This window comes from Oxyura jamaicensis, chromosome 12 (assembly GCF_011077185.1).
Source record: "Oxyura jamaicensis isolate SHBP4307 breed ruddy duck chromosome 12, BPBGC_Ojam_1.0, whole genome shotgun sequence".
NCBI classification, from domain to species: domain Eukaryota; kingdom Metazoa; phylum Chordata; class Aves; order Anseriformes; family Anatidae; genus Oxyura; species Oxyura jamaicensis.
Genome location: NC_048904.1, coordinates 13,201,870 through 13,222,860, shown reverse-complemented (window position 1 = coordinate 13,222,860; position 20,991 = coordinate 13,201,870). Strand labels below are relative to the sequence as shown.

The following is a 20,991-nucleotide window of genomic DNA, read 5'->3' as shown; positions in this document are numbered from 1 at the left end:
TCCCCGGTCCTAAAAGAAGAAAAAAATATGTAGCAGAGAGCAGAACAGAGGGGAAACACTTGGCAAATGTTAACATTGGTGCACTAGAAACTGAGAGGTTTTCATTTTGTACCTGAAGTCCCAGAAGCCAGATTCTTCCAATAGAAATGAACTGGCCCCCAGAGATTGATGTGAGTTACACTGGGATGTATGCTGCAGCGACGATGCCAAAAGCTCCCTCTCCCCTGTTCCCCATATGTTGTTTGCCATCAACTAGCAGTCTCATTTCTGTAATTTGTTTCATTTTTTTTTTCCTCTGAAGAACCCAAATCCCATAAATATCCTTCCTAATCTGCCTGTGACTCATTGCTCACAGCCCAGCTTGGCAAATCTGGAGCTAAACTACATGACACACGTGGCACGCAAGCATCACAGCTCTGTCTCCTGTGCCATTCTGTCCTCAACGTTTGGGCTGGTTTATTGGACTCTTCCCATTTTTTTTTCTTGCGTGATGAACATACTTTGCAGCAAAAACACCAGCTTCTCCAGACAAATTAGCTGTGCCAATACCTCTGCAGACTGGCACAGAGAAAGCTGTGAAACTCATGTGTAAGGCACATGAGTGGAGGAAGATTTTCCTTGGCTTCTGGGACTGATCCCATTGGGGACCTAGGGACATCAAAGAGCAGCATGAAGGTTTGGGCTACACAGTCAAGTTTCCACAGTGGCTGCTGGATTTGCTTGTAGGTGCACATTTCTGAGATATGGAAAAACTGGGTAACTCAGCCAGAAATACCATATCTTTAGGTAAGACACATGTGAGCACTCTTCTCTACTAACAGAGGCATTATTTAGTGCTTCATCTATGCCACAGCAGTGAATGAATAGTACTTAGAATAAAATGCCCTATCCCTATTCCAAGGTAGTGATGTTCCCCATTATATATTTGGTAGGTCTGGGATTATTTTTTGTCTGATTAGAAATGAATCTGAAGTACATTTGCAGAGAGATTTGTAAAGGAGTTGGAATTGGGTTCCCACATATCAATAAGGTGTTCTTAGGCTCTTCTGATACTAAACACAAAGCTGGATAGATGAAATTGGCTTGCAGAAATGAATTTATACATGTAGCTGGACTTTTATTTCCATTCATTATGAAAATAAATCAGTGTGTCTCTATATGGATGACCTCTTGATAAGTTCTCCATGATATTAAGGTCATTACCTCTCCTAGAACAGGCTGGTAAATTAAATCTCAGCAGCATCATTATCATGAGAGTATTTTTGTCTAGTACAAGCAGTCCTTCCAACCCTTGGTTTCCAATGCAAGGCATCACTGCCAATCTCTTCTCCCTGACGTTGTTTTGTTTCTGAGGTTTAAGGCTCTGAACCTCTGATGAAGGTATATCTGAGCATCTTCCGAATTTCTCAGCCTTTACCTACCCTCTTAACCTTGCTTCCAAAATGATGAAGATTGAAAACTCTTGGCAAATTAGCAAGGTTATATGCATTCTCCTTGAAAGCTATTTCTTCCTTTTTTTCACCTACAAAGGATTTATTTTGTCATTTATAAGTTTACCTGGGCACTATTTGACTTGAGTTTTTTCATGCAGCACTGAGAAAGTCAGAAAGAGCTGAACGTGAGTGTTCTGCAGCCAATAAATGGCAATTTTAAGGCCTCATGCATTATTTTTCTACTTAACTGTTTTGTTCAAAGAAGCCCTGCTCAGCTAGATTAGCCTGGAGACTGAGCAGTGTCTCAGCTTTCCTAGCTACCCTTGCATTAATCACAAATCTTTCAACTGTCACAACTCCTGTGTGACTTGTTAGGTACAGGAGCACCTTTTTATCTGTATTTATAGATTCTGATCAATTTTAGATGACTTTCTTTTTGCTAAGAAGCACTTGAATAAGGCACAAAGATCTCGATTCTCTTTCTACTACATATGCTGGTGCTGATCGCTCTTGGTGGGTTGGGTAGCTACTGCTGAGTGCTTCTACACCAGTCCCGCAATGGCTGGAGATATCCAACCACCTGATTAAAGAAATGAACCCCATTTAGCCTTGTTAAGATTAAAACTTTAAGAAAATACTTGTTTTAAAATAATTTGCTTGGGTGTACAATTGCCTAGAGTAGGCGAAACTGAGATCAGGGAATTAACGTGGGTTTTCCATATGTTCCTGGTCCCTCCCTTTATCTCCCAACCCCACTGTATCCCATCTCCTTAGAAAGACTTGTTGCTTCCTGAACACCCCCAGCATGGGTGGGCTCTACAGGGCTGCTCACAGCAGTCCCTTTACAGAGCTGAAGTTCAATAGAACTTCATGTTAATATAAAGAAGGACAAGAAAAGGAAAGAAAAACATCCTGTGGAAAGGATATTTAAAATGTCATTGCTCTTGCTTAATAATACCAAGATTTGACCTCTCCAGGAGCCATTCCCAGTCACACATTGGCTGTTATATGGCTAGTTGTGTTTGCTAACTGGTTGCTTTTTGAGGCAGAACCACGGGGAAAGAGTCCTTACTCAGCAAGATCGGATGCAGTATCTTAATTTCTAAGTCTGTTTTCAATGTGCCTTTTAAATTTTTCTAACTATCTATAGCTGGGTGTTTTGATAGTCTGTTTTGTGCATTTTAAATTATGGTACACATACCATCAAAAAGGCTAAAGATTAAAAGAGTTACTAACCTTCAGATAAGATTTGAAGAATGTTTCTCTTCAAAGACAATTTCAGTTCGTGTTTTCTGCAAAAAAAACAAGGCTGCACAAGTTTCAGTTGAAGTTTTCCTATTTTACACACAACTAATGTAATACTTCTATGCCATTAGAGAAGTAGTCAGTCTGAAGTATGATGTCAAAATGTCCCCTTGCATAAAGGAGATTGGCAGTGATACTCTGTTGCCTAGTGCTTTTTGAGCTGCAAATATCCCAAAGTTTTTAATTGCTTAATCATCTGACTATTTTGTGTCATTCAACATGCAAAAATCATTTTAAAATCTCTGAAAATAATTTGGGCCACACAGTGGTGCAGGATTTCTAATGTCAGTTCTCCACTTCATCCCCAGTCTGGCAATGTTTCTGGAAAATTTAGTCTTTTAAACTTTGTCAGAGAATATGAATTTTATTCATTTTTTCACCCCAATGTGAAGGAGATGATCGCATTCTTTGAGAGCACTCTTCCTGCCTCACGACTGGCTCTTCTGTACTGAGGTATCAGCATGCGTGAAAAGATGCTGTTCTGTTGACTTCAGCAGAGGAATTACCACTGTTAACAGCAGCTGACCCGAGGGAATTTAAACTAGCAATTTGGTTTGCATCTGGTCTTGCTCCAGCACCTCTGATCTTTCATGCTGCACGTGTGAGAGCGAGCACCAGAGCAATCACAGTATTTTCTTCCTTAAATTTAGGCAAGTGTGACAAGACGACTCTCAACACCTTTCCTTGGTTGTTCTATTCTAAGAAATGCCCTCCCATTATTTCTGGCACTTTGAGCTGAATTAAAATGCAAAATGATGATTATGCATTGGAATGGATCCACAGAGTGGATGTGGGGCTGTGTGTACGCAGCCAGTCTAGCCCCAGAAGATGCTGTACCTGGGCTGTGTGGAAGGAGGAGCAGGTCATCTCCTGGGCAGGTGCCACAGCAAGAACACAGGCATGGCCAGAGCTATCTTCTACAACAGATTTCTCCACTATAGGCAGCCCTTGGCAAGCAAATTCACCATGCAGTTGTAGAAAATACACCATGCTGTGAACTCTGCTATGGGGAATGGAAGCAGTGGAGACGGGTACCACCAGCAGGGACCCATCAGCCACGTGAGCCTTGCTTCATAGGCAGGGCAGGTTTCTGAGTGCTTACACTGGAGTAAGGCTTGAGGGGGCACCTGGTCCTGGGGAATTCCCCAAGAGCATCGTTGAGAGCTGCTCATGGCTGCAGTTAGCTGTTTGCATATAATCCTGAAGTAAATACATACCCTAGTAATCAGCCATAGATTTCTCTGCACTCCAGACTTAAGTGCTATTAATTATATCCCCTACTCAGCAGCCTCCAAGAACCATTAATTAGAGAGCAGGAGCTGATGGCTTGCTTGTCTGTGTGAAACTATTATGACCTGAGAGTGAAATATAAGCTTCAAAAGAAACATGTTTTATGAAGGTCACCTTGGCAAACATCATAACAATCTGTCAGAAGAGAATGCCGAACTCCAAATGTGTGTTTCAGTGTGACATTATGCTTTAAGTAGCTGGAAATAGCAAAGAGAAGATGAATTGGATCATAGGGTCTATGCTTTTTTCACCCAAAATTCTTTTTTTTTTTTTTTTCCTGCAGTGAGTACATATAAAGTAATCTTTTTGTCATTTCAATGGAACAGAAGGAAAGTTAATATCAACAGAAATTCCACAGACAAACATAATCTGGCCCTTGCTGGTATTTTTGAAGTGTAAAACATCCAGAGCCACCACCTCTGCAGCAGGGAGGTTTATGCACAGCAGTTAAATTATCTCTTCAAGGGAAGATGTAACCAGCCAGGGGAAGCACAGTGACTGTGTCTTGGCAGTAATGCCCACCCTAGATGGCTTAGAGCAAAAGGCTTTCCCCAGGTAAATGTGGTGTGTTAATGCACAGCATTCTCAGCATCGAGGCTGATTATTCCTCTGGTTGAAGCGTAGCGTTATTCTTATGAAAACAAAGTTGCAATACAGTTAGCTGTGGCTATAAGTGAAATGTCTTCGTCTTGCAGGAGGCCGGCATAAACATAATGTCACTCTCACAGCTGTTCCAGGGCTCTATTTTGAGGTTTTAAGTGCTACTGTGCTAAAAGTTATGTATCTCATTCTCCGGACTTCCATTTCCCCATAGGTGGCCATTTAATTCAGCTGTAAAGGGTACATGAATTCCATACTGCACTGCTTGGATCCTGTAATTATAGCTACAGTGGAAATGTCACGGTCAGAGACAGACAAGATTGTGCCGCATAAAAGCAAAGCAGCAAATGTGTTACTGTTAGCAAAGGAAGCTGAAAGACAGACGGATGTTCTCTTAACTTGCACATCCAGAAGCCTGAATGCTTACCTGAATGCTGTCCATCAAATACCAAGTATTTTCAGTATGATCCTGTCTTGACTCATCATAAGCTTTGTATGCATTACATTGTCTGAGAGAGAAAGGGGGAACACCAAGCACAACAACTGATGGGCACGGTATTGCAGGACCTCAAATAAAAGACTCAATGTACAGGATAGTGCTGAGCTTCAAATGAGGATGATATGAGCTGTGGTCAAGGACTTTTATGCCTAAACCTGTGCTCAAATGGTGCTAATCCCTTGCCCCAAAGCGGTGAAAAGATGCATTCAGTAAGCAGACAGACCCTCCTTCGAACAGATTCATAAAACACGTGCCAAGTAATTTACAGGCTGCCATCAAGCTGTCTGTCAAGAGGGGCATACAATGGAAACTGTTGCTCAAAATGCCATCGAACAGGGAAACATATGTTTCAGTGAGAAAAGACAATCAAACAAAGAAGTGGGTGGCTGGGGAGTTGCAGCCACAACAGCAGCAAGGATCCAAGCCCTGCACGCAGCCCCGGTAAACAAGTTTGAGGGCTGTGCCCCCGCCTAACAGTTGGGTAACAGCTTTGTGTTTAATAAGCTGAAATAATTTGCTGAGCAGTGAAGCCAGCTCTAAGCGTGGTCTGAAGTGAAGGTACAAAACTGAAGGTACCAAGCAAAAAGCCCACTACACGTTGAATTATTAGCAGAGGTTTGTATCGTGTTATCCTATTACTGTAGCTGCTGCATAATAGAACTGCCCAGAGAGACACTCATACCAGCAACTCGAACGTGACCTCGAAGCTTAAGAGCTGCCTTTGTGTGAGTTCCAGCATCTAGGCTGTGTAGGTGGAAAGGCATTAATAACTCCTCTGTTAAGTAGTTATTTGAAAAAGGAGAGGTGTGATGGACATTTGAAATACGTTGGACTGAGTGTATTTGAGGCTCTGTTGTTAGCCAGGGTATCAGTCTGTACATGAAAGGACAGGCGTGCGGATGGGTAGGGTAAACCCAAATGCCCGATTTGTGCTAGCTTCTGGGGCTGCTGGAAGCCTCCAGTTAATGCCGCAGTAGCGACTGTGCCGTGAGTTTGCGCAGGGAATTAGGACGTGGCTTTTACAGCTGTAGTCAGCTGCAGTTGTCAGGCTCTCAATATATCTATTTCTCTGCCTCAGGAATGCTCTCCAGGTCTGTCATGGCACCTAGTAAAGCTCTTTCTCTAGGAAGGAACACCAATAGATGCATAAAATTGGAGCAGACAGGCATGGGAAGGGATTCCTAACTCATTCTCCAGTGTCTGAGATAAGTCATGTTTTCAGAGCAATGGTCCCAAATCACCGATGTGTAATGCCTTGGCCTTGGGTAGAGTCCCACAACAGGGTCAGGATAGGTGAGGATATACAAGAGATGATGACTTTGAAAGAGCATTTGTAGGAGTTTATATGAGAGATCAGGCACCCCAAAAACTCTTGCATGACATTATTATAGCAAAATTGATTTGAAGAGTAAGAAGCTGTATTTGATGACACAAGATGCCCTTTCTAATCCTTTGTTCCTCTGACTAGCGGTCAACAGAGCTTGGGACTGTGCTGGCTTACTCAGTGACAACAGAGAGGTGGCTTCACTTCATGTTTGTTTTTTTATCAAATGATCCTGACCACCTTTTGTGGGTGCCTTGTGAGTTAGGAATGAAAAGCACAATGTGAAAGAAAGACATTAGTATTATTTGGAAATGAACTTTATTGAAAAAAAAAAAAAAAAGTATATAATAAATCAAACAAATGCTTCCCTTTTTTGCTCTGGTATGTATTTTTAAAGTAGTTGTGTGCAACATTTTTTTCCTTTTCCTATACCACAGGCTATAACAGAAGATGAAATGTGCTGTGTGTGGATTTAACACAATGTTTCCTTTTGCCTATCACTGTCAGTGTTTCCTGATGGAACGCACTAATGAGCACATAACTCGTTAGCAGTAAACAGCCTTACATTTTGTCTTACTAATACAGATCAAAGATACTATTATGTTTAACTGTTATGTTTGATATTTCTCAGGTAACAAAGTGTTTGAAAAACATCCTGTGACATAAGAAACACCCCTGAAAGACCTCGTTCTCTTGTTCTCAGTGGCCCTGGAGCTGCAGCTGAACAATTTTATTATGTTCTACAAATAGGGGATTCTTCTATGAAAAATTTTATTGTACCTTTGGATATCGTCAAGGTTGAATTTCAGCTAAGACAACTAACAGTGCTGATTCAAAATACTGCTCTGAGTAGTAACTCGTATTTTTCTGAATTGTATACTTGGGAACAAATCATTTAAAATTGTCCCTTGGTCTAAATTGAAATAAAGTGCTAGCAAAACTGTGTAGCTGCTGCATTTAGATACATTACAAAACATTTACTCCATGTTATGCTTTTTGAGATTTGGTTATTGCGTGTGGGCTACCATATCGAAGAAAAATTAGATCTTTTAGCAACATGACACATCATTTAAAAAAAAAAGTCTTTGTTATAGACTAGACAAGATAAACTTGGAGAGCTACCTTTCTGCCAGATAAGATAGTAGAACAAGAAATATGTACTGCTTCTTAAGATCTTTCCCTTCTCTGTTGCTTCTAATGCATTGTCACAAAGTTTCTGGACCTTAAGGCAATAGAAAACACTTCTGCAGATCAATGAATATGTAAAGCTGCTAATGTGATAGTCACTGCATTAGGGTGAGACCGGCATGGACGTCCTGCTTGCAGCAACAAACAATGTGAGTGGGAGCCACCCGTGTGGAATACTCCCTCAGCAAGAAACGCTGTGTTCAGAGCCCCGCAAAGGAAGGAACTCACCATGGCTTAGCTGTTGATTGCTAACATATAATAAAAAAGAAGTCAAACAACAGATGGAAGGGAGAAGAAATAAGTCTGGCAATACATGCATGAAAAGAGCACCCATAATCGTGCTCTTGAATTGTGGGAAAGCTACAGCTGAGGTTTTCTGTGTCCCCTGAACCAGGATGGAAAATCATGTGTGCCAAGTCCTTCAATAAGAGCTGTGCGGAGGGGGACCATGGGCTGCAGGGTTTACCTGAGCACTTGGGGACTTTGGGATCAGGTCCAGCCCACATTCAGGCAGCACTCTGCATACCTGGCAGCACCATGTGCTCACTGTACTGAACGTATAAAAATGTTTCAAAACAGTCTGTCCTGCAGGGTCATACCCTGACCTGAGAAGCATGAAAATACATGATAGACAAACTGGTATATAACATAATTTTCCCTATACACTGCAGAGGAATTTAGTCCATTGGTTTAAAGTCTTTCTGCTGGTCAAATGCAAACAGAAACACTGGAGTAAAATCATTGATCTTTGATTCCAGATTTTACTGTGTTGCTGTTAAAATATTGCTACTGAAAAGCTGGTTTGCTTTCAAAGATTTGCCATGACGCAACGTGGCAACCCATATAATCCATTAGCCCTTTGAAAAATTGTAGCTATTGTAATGCAATTCCTTTTTCCAGGCAGAGTAAATGAAAAGGCCATTTTGATGGTGTCTGCACTTTTTGGACCCTGAACAAGGGCTGAATAAACAGGAAATGATGGTAAAAGGGTAAGAAGTGACAGAGAAGAAAAGGTGAACAGACAGGCCAGGCAAAGACGCTGGCAAATGGGCCAACACGAACTGTTGCCCTTTTGCACTTTATTATTTAAAGTAACTGTGATTTCATGTAGAAGGAAGACAAAGGTTGTGTTAGTGGAGAAGTGCTAAATAGAAAACCTGAGCATCCATTACATTTGCAAGGTATTTCCAAACCTCAATGGCTTCCTGTTAAGTATGGAATATTCTATGTTAATGCCGCAGCTCATGATGAGCAGGTGATGCGCCAACCATTTTGCATGGGGGCTGCTAAGCAGACGAGTGCTGAGCAGTATGGAACATTTCATTTGTGTAAATGAGGAGGCCGTTATCACAGCACTAAAGGTCCTGTTTTTAAAAAAAGCCTCCTGTGGCATTATACACAAAACAACCTATTTATGCAGCATGAAAATATTTATGTGCTGCGCTCCAGCTTAAAAAGGGAATTTGCAATAGATGAGGGACGTGAGAAAGGATTGCAGTGGGAGATAAGAAGAGCTTAGAAAAGGCAGATCATGAAGTACATGACATCCTGCAGCAGTATGTGGAGTAACTCCCCTGCCCTTTTTTAAGACCTGAGCCTTGAGGATGGTGTCTGGATCATTCATATCCTTCCTATAGACTTAATTTCCTTCAGACAGAGCATTCTATGCAAAGATACAGTTACTGGAAGTGCAAGGATGCACTGCATTGAGGGCATCGCTGGTCTTTGTAACAAACCATTTTTTTTCCAACCTCAATTTCTTGCCCTTGTAGCAGGACCTGGGTCATCTCCAGGATGCAGCGTGCCCAGGGCTTGCCTTTGCACTGGGGGATGCTGCAAGTCACTAAGCTCTTCCACCAAAAGGAGAAAACACGGCAGTGGCTCAGGTGGACATGGTACGAGTAGAGTGGTCCCAATGGCTTGGCTTCTTAATATGGGGCAGAGATTACTGTGCTTTCTGTTACATGGCTTGGGACTACAATCCCTGTCCTTATACACAAACAAGTTTCCCAGACTTTTTCCGTTACTAAAAGTTCACTTAGTCGAAGTGAGCAGTTCCTCCAAGGGGATGCAGTGACTGTGCCTGCGTGCCTCTATTTTCATTAACAAAACAGCTGTGTTTCAGCCACGTTGCTCTTTATTGACTTTTGTAGAACAGGCTGGGAGTAGGATGTGGCTTCAGCTGCCCTCTTATCCCTGCCTGCTTTAAAACAAAAATTGCAGGAGAGCTGTCTTGGGCACAGTTAGTCCTGCAGGCAGGAGAATGGCCGACCCTCAGAGCACTGATCCAATGGGGACACTGTCAGCCCGTGGACCCAGTTGCTGCCACAACAGGCAGCCCTGGCGAACAGTCCCATTTGGAAGCCACCTGGCAGCCATCTGCTCACACACCTACACTTTTGGGGCTGGGCAAAAACATTAGGAATCGGCTCTGAAGGCTTTGGCACAGTGGCAGCCTGGGCCCATGTTGTTCTGTGCAAGGCTGCAGGCACCTGGCTTCTGCAAATCCATTCTTGGTTTTCCAAGAATGCTCATCTAGACTGCAATTATGGGTCTTTGTGCAGAAAAGCAACTTAGGTGGCTAATTGTCCTGATTGCACTAAGGCAGCCAGGTATTATTTTACAGTGCTTTCAGTGAAGGCTGTGAGTACAGCAGGAGGATATATTTTTAATTACCTTTCGGCAAATCAGCATCACTTTCCCTCCTGATGCGTCAGCATCCTTCCCAGCACCCCTCGTCCTCCACAGGGGTCAGTGCCACCCCAGATGCCTCGAAAGCACTCACAGGCTGATGGACCAAAGGGCTGGGTGTGTGCCATGTCAGCTTCTTGAAGTTTTTATATAGTATTTCAGAAATCAGTGTCACGCTGCTTGTAACTCCCTCTGAAACACACACATCCCTCCCACAAGTGCCGGTCTCTTATTTGATCCTGTGCTCAAATAGGAGCAATCAATTAATGTTGCAAAAGGGGAAAGATTAAAAAAAAAAAAAAAAAAGAGAGAGAGAAGAGAGAGAGAGAATTTGGTCTGTGCATGAGCCTGAGTTGGATGCAGACCCATGACAGTGCCTGAGATGGAAACTTCTGTCTGCAATGGGGGAAGATGAGGTCAGCTACTGGCTTGTGACAGCACCCTGAAAGGTGCCTGGGGACTGAGCACCCCCTGAAATAAAAACACCTGAATGCATGTAGGATCTGGGGGGTGATCTCACAACATCTGTGACGCAATAAAAACCATAGTGCGCCACTAGCCATGAAGCTAAAGAAAAACTTAAGCCCAAATACACATGCAGTGACAGCCATTAAAGTACCTAATTCATTTCTATCTCAGCTCTCTGTGTCCTCCTATCCACTCCCCATCTTTAGCTGTCACTGCAGTCGACAGCTGCTGAAAAGCCTTGTCCGATTCCTGCATCTGGTTCTGAACGTACAGGCCAGCAGCGCTGTGAAGGAGAAAATGCTGCTGCGCATGTAAGCTGTCCTGTGCGCTGGCAGGGCTGTGGGTTTCAGAACAGAGTGATGTATTTCAGCTCTTGTGAAATTTCTGAATAATCAGCTCATCAAAAAATATCATGCAGAGTTCCCTTGTAGTCCTCTCCAACTTGCCACCTCTCCTGCCAATAGCTCTGTAGGGTGACCACAGCTTGGCATAGCCCATTAGCAGAGCTCTGTACAATCACTCATGAATAGAACTGGCTGGAAAATGCAATTTTTCTTCTTGGGGGGAAAAATATTATTGGGGAGGGGAGGGAGGGGGGGAGATCTTTCTGCCTTTGCATTTCAGGATGAACATTTCCCCCATTGTTCTCTCCAGCACCCGCTTCTGCTTCCCTGCCCATTCTTCCCCATCCCAGTTATTAGAAGATGACTCCAGGAAGATAAAAATAAAAATCCCACTTAAAGTGGCAAAGTTGTCGGCTGCTGTTTGACCTGCAGGAGCTTCTGTGGCCTCCCAGGTTGGGAGCCTCACTTCAGGACACACACTGGCCTGCTGGCACGTTCACAAGCCAGGGCTCCTGGGCGAGGTGTCCTGGGACATGCAGTTTTTTCTACTGCTGCCCAGCCTCCTGTTCAGAGTTTCTCCAAGGCATCACGCTGAGCAGCCCCAAAAACTGCTGTTTGGGCACCTGGGGGCTGGTGAATGTGACTGCTCAGAGGAAGAAGGCAGGTCCCGGAAGGGCAAAGCCAACCAGCCACCTTCCTGCCTTCGGCTGCTCCTCAGCCCTGTCCCAGCAGCACGTAGCCCTGAGCTCCCCTCTCCTTGCCACCCTGCATTTTTCAGCCCCAAGTTAATGCTACTGTGGCTGGGCAGAGCTGACTGCATCACTGTGAACTCTGATGGCGCTCAGAGCCGAAATGTGGGCAGGCCAGGCTGGCTGGCTGGCTGGCAGCCATTTTAGGCCTGTGGTGGCTGCACTGACTGTGCCACTCACTGTAACATGGGCCTAGCAGCAGTGCAAGGCCCTGCGCTCACACACACACAGGGCACGACTGCATCTGTCAGTGAGTGGGCGCTGGGAGGCTCCAGCACCATTTTGGGGCACTGCCTGCCCCCCCCCCCAGCTCTGCCCCGACCCAGCCACATCTCTCAGCTCTGTCCCTCCTCACTTGTGTCACCCTGTCCCTTTCCGCTCAGGCTTTTGTCATTTCTTTGTCACCATAGTGACAGGAAAAGAGTGATGATTGCTGGAGTAATTTCCTATATTAGCTAGTGCTGGCCTTTCAGCCTAAATCAGTGCTTCATTTTCCTCCGGCTCTGGCTATGCCTCAGCAAAATGGAGCTAAAAAGTGGTGGCAGGGGGCCTCAGCGCAGGGCCTGCTGCCATCACCCTGAGAGGAGAGCCCAGGCACGACAGGGCCCCTGGGTCCAGGCCTGTGCAGAACTGTGCTCTCCTACTGCTCGTAGTCATGCTGTGTGTCTTGGTGAGATACGGGATACACATACTCACACACACAAATGTATACTTGAAAATCAAGCTTCTTAAGTAAGCACATAATATGTTTAAATAACAAACAAGCCATTGAAAAGCAGGGAAAGGCCACAAAACATGAAATGGAAGCTGTTCCTCCGTTCTCCACTTCAGCAGTGCCTGTCCCCACCACTGAGGAGGATTTATTAAGAAGAGTCAACCTTCATTTCAGGCATACTGCCTTTTGTCCTCATATCACAACATTAACATTACCCCCACATAATTTTGTGTATTTAATTTTACAATAGACTGTGCCAGTGAGCACTGCCTGTAAATATTTGATCACTGCCGTTCCTCTAGGATTATCTTATCAAGAGTAAAGATATTAAAATAGAAATCTTGTCATGTTACTGCCTTTATACTTCCAGCCTGAGAGTTGATTGACAGAAAATGAACTGCCTGAACTAGCTCTAAAGTGTCTTTTCACTGAGAGCTTCAATGCCAGAGGCTATAGGAAAAAAAAAAAAAAAAAAAAGAAAAAAGAAAAAAAAAAAAAAAAAGTAGTCATCAGAAACTAATGCCTTACTGTAGTTATGGAGCTTTTGTACTGAAGATTAAAAATATGAATCTACTAGGGATATTTTTACAAGTGCAAAATGGTGGTGGTCTTTTTGTATCTTTTTACCATCTCTAATGAGCCTTTAGAAGAGCCTTACCTTTTCCTCCTGCACTTGAATATTCACCGCAGCTCACAGATACGGGCTGAAGTTTTGCAAGAGTAAGCTCTTGACTTATCTAACCTACAAAATTTCTTTTTGGTGATAAAACGGATTGCGAGCCAGGACTGAATGTTCCTGCCTAGCTTGGAATATCAAACCATGATAGACAAGTCAAGGTTTCTATTTATGGCCAGTTAAGGACACACCAGTAATGCTGTTTTAATGTTACAAAATTGCTCTGAAATTGTCATGTGTCTGAAGAGCACCATGCTGCAAATACATCGCCATTCCCTGAGGGCTTAGCCAGCCCGTGCGCCAGCACAAATCAATGAGAGTTTTTGCTGTGGTAAGGACCCAAACGCCAATTCAGAAAAGTGCCTAGGCACAAGCAAACTTTAATCACAAGCTCTTGTTCCTTAGAAATCGCTAAAGACTTAAGCAGGGGCTTAAGTACCTTTTCTTCTTGGGGGCTGGAGGGTGGTACACATCCCTGCAGCACCTGCGCCCACGCAGGCAAAGGGCCAGCAATTCCCGGCATCCAGAATAAATCTGGCTCTGTCCCATTGTGATCCTGGAGGGCAGGAGAGGGTGGCTGGTTCACAGATCTGTCCCATTGTAATGACAAACTGTAGCCACGAGCATTAAATCATCCCAGCCCTTCACAGCAGTAACAAAGTGCAAGTGTAGGATGACTGCAGTTGGAGGGGTCAGAGGAGAAAGTGCAGCCAGGAGCACCGTGTTTTGGCCACATCATTGCTCCCCCTTTTTTCCCCTCCAACATGAGCAACTGTATGAAATGAAAATAACTGGATGCTAAGCAGCCCATTACAGCGCTGTCATGAGAGGGATTTACATGGGTGACTCCCGTTAGCAGTAATGGGTGGTCCCTTCCACACTTTCCCTGGACTCTCGATGCAGAAAAGATTGTCCTAACATTTCACTTACGGGAAAGGTCAAGAGCTGTGGTTTTGTTCAGTGTGCTCAATATATTCAATTAAAATATGCTGGCATGTTCATCAGCTATTAACTGTCGTTGCAATAGCTGTAATTAAACAGATACTTAGGTGTGAAAGGAAATCCTTCAAGACGAGCTCTAACACAAGCATGCAATTCACTCGCAAGAATATCATTTATGGAGTTCCACTTGTATGGATAAGAAAGGGAGTATGAGAGAGTCGGCTGCTCTGGCATTTTTAGCAAGCTCCAAGGTTTTAGAGGGTTTAGCAGTCGGTGGCCTCCGATTCAATGGGCGGTAGGGAGTTAAAAGCCACACACCCTGCTTTGAAATCCTCCTCCAAAGAGACTGAAATGAAGGAAAGCCCCAACTAGTGCAAAGCAGAGGAATGAACTGAAGGAAGCAAAAAGTAATTACTCGAGCCAACTGCTCTAATTATACAGACACAGCAGAGCAATGGTGATAGCAATCGTTGGCACTCTTAAGATGGATAGTGGGGAAATGGAGATATAGTAGAAAATAACACAGTCTAAGGAATTAGTAGTGTTCCTTGTGCTAAAGAAGGGTGGGGGGATTCATCAGACATGTGGAGACACGGGGAAATGGGTGTCACAAAGGAGAAGCGTAGCAAGAACACCCAGAACTCTGACTATCACAGATTTCCACGGTAGATCCGAGAACGATGGGGTGCTGGGCTAGGTGTGATGCCACCACCATTGCTGCTTTTCCCCAGGGACCTTTCAGGGCCAAGTGGCATTTTTTTTTCCCAGCTGTGAGGTTCCCATTGGCCTGTTTAGTCTTCCATATGCACCTTTCTACATGCTGAAATACAGCATTTCCCCAGGAGGCCCTGGAGCATGTATACCCTTCACATGCACTGATCATCTGTTAATGGATAGTCCCTGAGTTGCTTGATTATACATATTCAATTATAGCTTTATACTACTAATGGCATCCAATGTGCAGCTCGGGTTGGCTCCAGCACAGGACTGGAGTGGGGCATGATGAAAACCAACACCTCTCTGCACGGCCACAGGTCATCGCACTGTGTGTGACGAGCTGAGTCTGCTCCCTCTTGCCATGGGACTGTGGGCAGGATGGGGTGCCTCCTGCCAGGCCGTACTGGCTGGTTTCAATCTCCGGTGCACTCATGATTCTCCAGGGCCTTTCCCTAAAATATCCCAAAGCTCCTTCCACATTGGTGTCATCCTGCTCACCAGATGCCATCAGCAAATGCCTGTGTTCCTCTGCTTATGCATCCTTAAAAAGAGTGATCAAAGTAAGCTTCAGCCCCATCCTTGACAAACTTCTCCAGCCCTCTCATTGAACCATTACTGGGCCCGTTCAGCCCCCATTTTGAAGTATTTGGTGAATTCCTGTCTTCTCCAGCATGGCTTATAGCGTTAGATATTCAGAGCACAAAGGCAGGGGCTTCACAGAAATCTCAGAAGAGAAGAACTGCTGGATTTCCTTTATCTGCAAGATCAGCTAGGGATTTCAGGTTAATCTTGGTTGGTAAATCATGTTGCATTTTATCCCATTTGCCTTCATGTCTCTGTAATTGGTGTTTCAGAAAAATGCCACCAAGTGCTGAATAGTGGACCCTGTTCACTCGACCATCCCTTCTTCAATAGATGCACTACATTTGCGATGCTTCACTTAGCCTCACTCCTGATTTGACACACTCGTTAAGCATCCACCTGTGGGTCTATGTGCCAGAGCCTTCAAAATTACAGGACAGAAATTGCCCGTTCACTGCTGTTGGGCCTCCAAGCACACTAGTTAGGTGCCTAACAAACCCAGCGAAGTATCTAAATGCTTACAAACCATCCTGTTGATAGTTTCCATTGGGCAATTAGGAGCCAAAAAAACTTGACATGGGCTGTCAAATCCAGAACTCCGTTTCCAGTTGTCTGTCTTAATCTCCATTTCTGTCTTCAGCCCCTTTGCCAGACTGCCTTCAGCCCATGCTCCTAATCATCCTCAATGCAAAGCATTTCTCCCACTAAGAAGAAGGGGGGCACAGAATTTTGTGCTTTCCCACATAGTCCTGCCCTATGCTACACTCCAGTCTTCTCTCCTCGGTCTCTCTCTTGCTCTGTGGATGTAGAAGCTGTGCATCTAGTCTCTCCTAATTCTACCTAAGCATGTTTTTGGCAGGCCTTTCTTTATCCTGCCTTTCCCAACCTGCTGCACACAGCTTGCTTTGTTGCTAGGACTTCCTTCATTGTTCCATTTAGATTCTGCTCATTCTTTGTCTCTTTTCTAAGACTACATTTCTCATCCAGTTCAGCCTCCAGCTCCTTCCTGGAAGTTTCTTCTCCTTAAACTGAGAGGCAGGTTCCAAATTCGAAGCAGGTGGCCTGTCCCTGCCTGTTCGCAGTGTGGTGATGCAGATGGCGGAGTTGTGCAGCTCCTTGGGTGATCAAGCACGTAATAAATTTTCAGCCAGATATGAACAAAAAAAAAAAAAAAAAAAAAAAAAAAAAAACTGTTCCTGAGCAGAAAACCATCACAACAATTTTGCATAGTTGCACACAAGCAGAAAGGTTGCATTGACTAAATCGCCACTGACGTTTGCGTCCCAGATAACACGAACCCAGGTATTGTCCATGCTCAGGGCTCCTCTGGTCGTGCCCTTTCTGAGCCTTGTAATCAGCAGGGAAGGGAACACAGAACCCCAAACCTGTGCAAACTGCTAGCAAGTCACTGGGCTAGAAGCACTGAGCAGAGGCCTAGCGGGGCCTAGGCCTCGTGCACAGGCAGCAGGGCTCAGCCTGGGGGCACAGGCCCCTGGCAGCAATAGTCACAAAGAAGTCTCATACACACACATCTACTAAAGCTATATGTGTGAGTGAGAGTATGTGTATATATACACACACACAGGTCTGTCTATATGCATTAAATGCATATATATATAAAAATATACACACACTAATATTAAATATTAAGACCTTTTCAAAAACCTTTTTAAATATACAGTGGAAGTATAGAATATATAAATAGCTGTGTTAATAAATGTATATAGTATAACATGCAATATGTTAGACGATTGTATAACATATGCAGTATGTTATACGATTGTATATAGCATAATATAGTTAAATGTGAATGATGATATGTGTATTCTGTAATTATATATTTTATGTATACCTTTATATTTCTAAATTATGTGCGTATATATATACATATTCATATAGACATCCCTATATTTACACGTGTGTATGTAAAGGCCTCTTAAAAGAACCCAAAAGGTTTATATTTACAGGACACATCTAACACATATATAAATGCATATATACTACTTTATATAATGCATATATACATGTGTATGTATAAAGGTCGTATACATGTACATTTACACACATCTGTAAATATATGTGTATGTATGTGTGTATATACATATGTACATACAGATATTTTCTATATATAAAATATTCAAGAATCTTTTAAAATGTGTTCTACATATGCAATGCAAACAATCAGCACATATACATATATATAAATATGCATGTGCATATATATGTTTATGTGTGTTTGTGAGAATGAATGAAGAAATAAGTAAGGTAACCAGATCTCATCAATACTTTGGCAGCCTTGCAATGAAAATTGTGTTTGCTAGCTGCTTTCATTTAAGCAACCCTGTTTTAACAACATGTTTGCTGCCTGACATACAAATTTGAAAAGATGCGGATAATATCCTGTAATGATCCTGAACAATAAATACATATATTGTGTATACACAGACATGCGTATGGACGCACATAAGGACATGGGCTTGTATTTCTCTGTAGGAACACCAGAAGGAAAAGCTGCTCAGGTGGGGTTTTGAGGCTTGGCTGGGCAGAATAAAGGGGGAAAAGAAAACAAGCCAAACCCACAAGTGTCTTTAAGCAGCAGTGCTTCCATCCCACTTTTGTGCCAGCTCTAGCTCATTGCTCAGCCTGGCAGTGCCACTGCTTCGGCTGTGTGTGGACAGTGCTGTGTTCGGCTTGTGCTATTTCTCACTCGCTTAATTATATCCTGCACTTACAGCTTTACAGAGAACAGATGTGTAGGCTTACCTTGGGACAGATACATTATGTATACAGCATTAACTTCACACCCATACAGTCCCCATTTTAATTACCCAGACAGTGGGGGACCGGGAGAGTTTGCTGGCAGAGCAGTTGGATTCATTAGCAATTCCCCAGACCTCAGCTGGCTGCAAACAGCCTCACCCATGCTGCCTGAGCTGCCCTGTGATCGCAAGCCTCCAAAAAAATCACCAAGAGAAAGAACCAAAGGCCATATGGGTATGTATAGGCTCTTCGTACCTGCCTGAGATTCACCATAAATGAGTGCTTTGGAGAAAAGCCTCAGAGTGGCACAAAATGTGAGACCATAGGATGCTGAAAGACAACCTGGACTCAGAGCACTGCAGTAATTTGTCTGATCTCTGACCCCTGCCAGGGAAACATCAGTCTGACAGGTCCCCACGGGCTGTGGAGCTCGGCTGATAAAAGCCTTTTAGCTACACTCAGAGGAGGGGTTTGATCTCGTCCTCTCCCAGGTTTTAATAGGTGGCAAAGCACAAGCTAGCATTTGGTTTTGTCACTCCATTTGACACATCTCTTTGAACTGACACAAGCAATGCCCTTACGTTTTGTTAGCTCCAAAGGAACCCACAGCTTCTTTCTCAGGTGCTGAAACGTCCTTCAAATTTTAACAGAGCTAAATTGGAGTAAAATTTTGCTCATGCAACCATAAAGTAGGTAGAACTGCTCTGAGTAGTATTTTCCCCATCAAGCCCACGGCATCAAAGCTGGGCAAGAAGACAGTTTCTACATTTGTGCTGTTCCCAAGACGAGCAGAAAGGGAGGGCCATTTCCCTGCTTTCCCCCGGTGTGTCCCTGCCAGGCGACAGCCGGCTCCGCGGCCCCTTTCCTGCAGCCACCTCTCATTATCCTGGCTGCCCGTCTCCCTGTCTCCCTGCCCGTGCTGCAGCCATGCAGCCCTCCAGTTCCAGCTCAGGGGAAAAACCATCAATATACATATGTCAGGTGAAATTAAAATTGTCCCTGTGAGTTATTCTGTGACACAAGCTAGCACCGGCAGTATTAAAACCTATTAATTAATATTTAATTAATTCTTTTCCTAGCCTATAAACATGAAGTGCTACTGCAGACCACAGAGGTAATTATTTTCTGGGGTGCTTCAAGACATAACTTTCCGAGTTATAAAAGCTGCGTATTTGTTAGAAACAGCGTGACAAATCTGTCACTGCTAGAGCTACTCTACCAAGACTTAGAAAAATCCTGAATAAACTGCAATAGGTCAACAATTTGCCAGAAATATCAGCTGAATCAGGAACCTGAGGTTTCATCTCGCTGGAACATTACTTATTATGTGCACAAAGAGCCCTACCTCAGCAGAACACCGTGCGTTACTTACCCGGGGCCAGCACGGCATGCCTCATGTTTCACTAACTTCCACCCATTCAAGCTTAATTCTTTGCTTAGTTATTTCTCATCTGCTTTCTGAACTGGGAAGGAAGGGCACTCAGTGGGACAGACGAGCGCTGAACCCCACAGTACAAAAGACCTTTGCACTGATGAGGCACGTCAGCAGATGAAAGTTGGCTGAGGAAGCCAGCTTTCTGCAAACGCGGTGCTCGCTGCTCGTCCCTTGCTTGGAAATGATGCAGAAAGTATGAGGGCACGTTTCCATTTGTTTCTGCGTGTTGGGAAAATGCTCTTCCAGCCAGCGGTGTTTTGGGGGGCTGCACAGTGGTGTTCTTCATGCTGTGTGGTCCACCCATGGCTGGTAGGGGCACAATGGATACAAGGGTCTGGGGGTTGGGGGTGGTGAGCTCCCAGGGCTGCCTTATCCCTGAGGCATCCAACACTGCTTGATCCACGCACGGTATAAATACATCCATCCAGGCCTTTCCTCTGCTCCACCGCTGCCAAATGGAAGAGGAGGAATATGGAAAAATGTCTCAGATGGGATAAAACATACCCCTAAGCAAGTATCAAGGAGAAGTAATAAAACGTGTCATTATTTGCATTTCTCGGGCAGGACTGTTGGTGGTGGCCTCTGTAAAAGACATGTGGAGGGCTTTGAGGAGGTCAGATGTTAGTCACTGGGTCAGTGAAGCCCATGAAAGACCACTCCTTTCTGCCCACCAGCTCACCACATCTTGAAGGGGCACCAGTGCTTTTTGTCTCCATCCCTACATAGATGGATGACATTTATTCAAGCAGTGACTGCCTCAGTGGCCTTAGGAGACCTGGGAGGCTAGGCTCCCAGACAAGAACCTTGGTGGCCTTTTGGAAAATTCAGCTCTTTGTTTCCCTGTTGAAAGTGGAACAGGGAGAGGAAAAAATAAATAAATAGAAGAAAAAAAAAAATAATACCCCTTTACTGAAGTTGTCATGCAATGAGTCATTTGCTGCCTGACGGGAGATGGGCCAGCGTCCCTCTCTGCGCTGCAGTGATTTGACTAATTACTTCTATCTGCTCCAGCAGCAGAGCAGCCTCCTCCAGCCTCTCTGCTGTCTGGGTGCCGTCTGTCAGCAGCAGAGAAGCAGCCAGGGTTGGGAAATGACATCCTTCTGTTTCGGGCTGTGGCATTTTGCCTGTTCCTTACCCGTGCTGGGAGGCAGGTCCCAAAACCAAGAACTCCTGCTCAGTGAAAAGCTGGAGCCTGAAAAGCTGGGGCTGGGCAGGTTGGGCATTTCTGGTCTGGTGCCTGGCTGCACACATCTTCTCAGCAGGTTGTGGTTGC

At 44.2% G+C, this 20,991-nt stretch overlaps 1 protein-coding gene across 2 annotated transcripts in view; it reads left to right on the top strand.

Annotated features, from left to right (window-relative positions):
- FHIT (fragile histidine triad diadenosine triphosphatase) overlaps positions 1-13,083 on the top strand; it is a 561,152-nt gene extending 548,069 nt beyond the window's left edge. For both annotated transcript variants that reach the window (XM_035337741.1, XM_035337739.1), the window contains exon 8: positions 7,083-13,083. The gene's annotated coding sequence lies outside the window, so the exon portion shown is untranslated. The remainder of the gene's footprint in view (positions 1-7,082) is intronic.
- The last annotated feature ends 7,908 nt before the right edge of the window (positions 13,084-20,991 follow it).